Source organism: Myotis lucifugus, unplaced genomic scaffold, assembly GCF_000147115.1.
Source record: "Myotis lucifugus unplaced genomic scaffold, Myoluc2.0 scaffold_127, whole genome shotgun sequence".
Lineage (NCBI taxonomy): Eukaryota > Metazoa > Chordata > Mammalia > Chiroptera > Vespertilionidae > Myotis > Myotis lucifugus.
In genome coordinates this window covers 2,728,091-2,731,422 of record NW_005871175.1, presented here as the reverse complement: position 1 = coordinate 2,731,422, position 3,332 = coordinate 2,728,091, and the positions used below count along the sequence as shown (strand labels likewise).

General features: G+C 45.5%; 1 pseudogene; it reads right to left on the bottom strand.

The window, feature by feature from the left end:
* Nucleotides 1-617: 617 nt before the first annotated feature.
* Nucleotides 618-1,095, bottom strand: LOC102418577 (annotated as a pseudogene).
* Nucleotides 1,096-3,332: the final 2,237 nt, after the last annotated feature.

Here is a 3,332-nt window from a genome sequence, read left to right as displayed (position 1 = left end):
AAATCTTGCCATTGGATACCCAGAGGGTATTATGCTAACTAAGTGAAATATGTCAGACAGAAAAAGACATTATCACTAATATGTAGAATCTAAAAAACAAAATAAGTGAACAAACAAAACAGAAACAAACTCATAAATATAGAGAACAAATTGATGATTGCCAGATGGGAAGGGGATTAGGAGGATGGGTGAAAAAAGGTAAAGGGATTGAGAAGTACAAATTGGCAGTTACAAAATAGACAGAGATGTGAAGTCCAGCATAGGGAATATAGCCGATGATATTGTAATAACTATGTGTGGAGCCAGGGGGCAGTAGACTTATCAGGGTGATCACTTCCTAAGGTATATAAATGTCTAGCCACTACATTGCACATCTGAAAATAATAAAATATTGTATGTCAACTGTAATTGAAAAACATTTTAAATTTTTTTATTTAAATATTTTTATTGATTTCAGAGAGGAAGAGAGAGAGAGACATTAATGATGAGACTCATTGATTGGCTGCCTCCTGCACGGCCCACACTGGGGATCGAGCCTGCAACCCGGGAATCAAACCGTGACCTCCTGGTTCACAGGTCAAAGCTCAACCACTGAGCCCTGTGGCCGGGCTTGCCTCAGATGACAAAGGGCTTTAAGAGTTGGCATTGGGGCCCCTCTTCTTGCCAAAGGCGGGCACACCATTGACAAAACGCCGGTTGTACTGCATCCGTCGCTTGGCCCTACCAGTCTTCTTCTTCTTTTTCTCCTGTTTGGCCACCTTGGGGGTCTGACCTCTGACTTTCCCAGCACGGGCCAGAGAACCATGGACTTTACCTCCAAGCACGCGGGCGGCTACTTCCAGAGTGGACAGCGCCTCCACCCCACACTGGCCCAGGGTAGCCTCATCCTCCAGGGGTGTGCCTGCCAGGAGCACGACTTGATCTTCCGGAGCGATGCCCTCCAGGGAGGCTACGTAAGCCTTGATCTGGGAGACAGTCTCCCTGCCGGTCACCTCGAGGGTGTGGAGCTCCTGGGCGCGGACAAACAGCTGCATGTCGGCGACTGAACTGCGGCCTGTGCCGCTCCCGCCAAGATGGAGTCGAGAAAGAGGAAGAGGAGCGTTCGCGTCCTAAGCGCTTGCTGCGTCTAACGTCACTCTTGCCTCCTTTTTAATACTCGGTGTTGGGTGGTCTGTTGGGGTCCAACCCCAGCAGGTCCAGGGGTTCCCAAAGGTGTGGACGGAGACAGCGTTCAGTTGATCAGCAGCCTGGCCAGGTTCTCTAGCCAAGTTCTGTCCTTTGTTGTCTTGTTACATCGGTATTTATACCAGTTGATTTTAATCCTATCAATTTCTATTCCAAAGGTTAGGGCGTTTCTTATCTCTATTCCAGGGAGTAAAATTATGTAGCTTAAGTGTGATTGTTCGTAGTTTAAGTGATTAACTACCTGCCTGGCACTTAAAGGGTTTTTTGTTTTTTTTAATTAAATCTTTATTGTTCAGATTATTACATTTGTTCCTCTTTTTTCCCCCCATAACTCCCCTCCTTCCAGCTCCCACCCCACCCTCTGCCCTCACTCCCCACCCATTGTCCTCATCCATAGGTGCATGATTTTTGTCCAGTCTCTTCCCGCATCTCCCACACACCCCCCCGCAAGAATAGTCAGTCCATTCCCTTTCTATGTCCCTGATTCTATTATAATCAACAGTTCATTCTGTTCCTCAGATTATTTATTCACTTGATTCTTAGATTCATTTGTTGATAGATGCATATTTGTTGTTCATAATTTGTATCTTTACCTTTTTCTTCTTCCTCCTCTTCTTAAAGGATACCTTTGAGCATTTCATATAATACTGGTTTGGTGGTGATGAACTCCTTTAGCTTTTCCTTATCTGTGAAGCTCTTTATCTGACCTTCACTTCTGAATGATAGCTTTGCTGGATAAAGTAATCTTGGTTGTAGGTTCTTGGCATTCATCACTTTGACTATTTCTTGCCACTCCCTTCTGGCCTGCAACGTTTCTGTTGAGAAATCAGCTGACAGTCGTATGGGTATTCCCTTGTAGGTAACTGAGTTTCTTTCTCTTGCTGCTTTTAAGATTCTCTCTTTGTCTTTTGCTCTTGGCATTTTAATTATGATGTGTCTTGGTGTGGTCCTCTTTGGATTCCTTTTGTTTGGGGTTCTCTGCGCTTCTTGGACCTGTAAGTCCATTTCTTTCACCAGGTGGGGGAAGTTTTCTGCCATTATTTCTTCAAATAGGTTTTCAATATCTTGCTGTCTCTCATCTTCTGGTACCCCTATAATTCTGATGTTGGTACGTTTGAAGCTGTCCCAGAGGCTCCTTACACTATCTTCGTATTTTTGGGTTCTTTTTTCATTTTGCTTTTCTGGTTGGGTGTTTTTTGCTTCTTCGCATTTCAAATCTTTGACTTGATTCTTGTGCTCCACTGGTTCGCTGTTGGGAGTCTGTATAATATTCTTTATTTCAGTCCATGTATGCTTAATTTCTAGTTGGTTCTTTATCACAGCATCGAGGGTCTCATTAGATTTCTTGTAGATCTCAATAAGTTTATCGGCGGCTTCTAGACAGTTCTTGAGAGACCTTAAAAGTGTGGTTCTGACTCAATATCCTCCCTTGATAGTTTTGTCCTGTTTCTTTGTCTCCGTATTTTTTACGCTTTCTTGGTGCACCCCCTAGTGGTCTTTGTGCGCAGTCTTGTTGTAGTTAAGCATTGATTGTTGTAGTTAATACTATAGGGATTTGACCTCCAGGCCGACTGGCTGTGAGAATCAGCTGTGTCTGTAGTGGGAAAACTTCTGTCCTCTGGGGAGGTGCTAATCTAGCCTTTGCCTGAGGCTATCCGGCAAATGCCTCTGTGCAGGGCTTGGGCGGGGCGGGTCACACAGGATCAACAGGGTGGGCGGAGCGAGCAGTTATGGCTGCTCTCAGTCCCGTTCCCAGTGGCTCTGCTTCTCAGAACCCCAGCAACCACTGCAAACCTTTGTATTTTCCACACTGCGCCTCCTCTGAGCCTCCATATGCTGTTCTCTTTCCTTCTAGTTGAAGAATCTCTCCTCAGCCAGCCTTCCTGTGGTTCCTTAAAGGTTCTATAACCATATATACACATGGAGCTGGAGGCAATACAATGTTAGCAGAGAAAGCTAGACATTTCTGTGTCTTGAAATAAAGCTCACAATGCCTGAGCGAGGGTTGGGTTCCTCTCTCTTGGGTCCTCGTGCTCCCCAGTGTCTTGGTATTTCTCACTCTGGGACTGGGGGTAGTCAGTCTTCCAAAGCAGCCAACGCCATGGCTCTCCTGGCTCCTCAGAGCTGGCTTCCACATCAGCTACGTG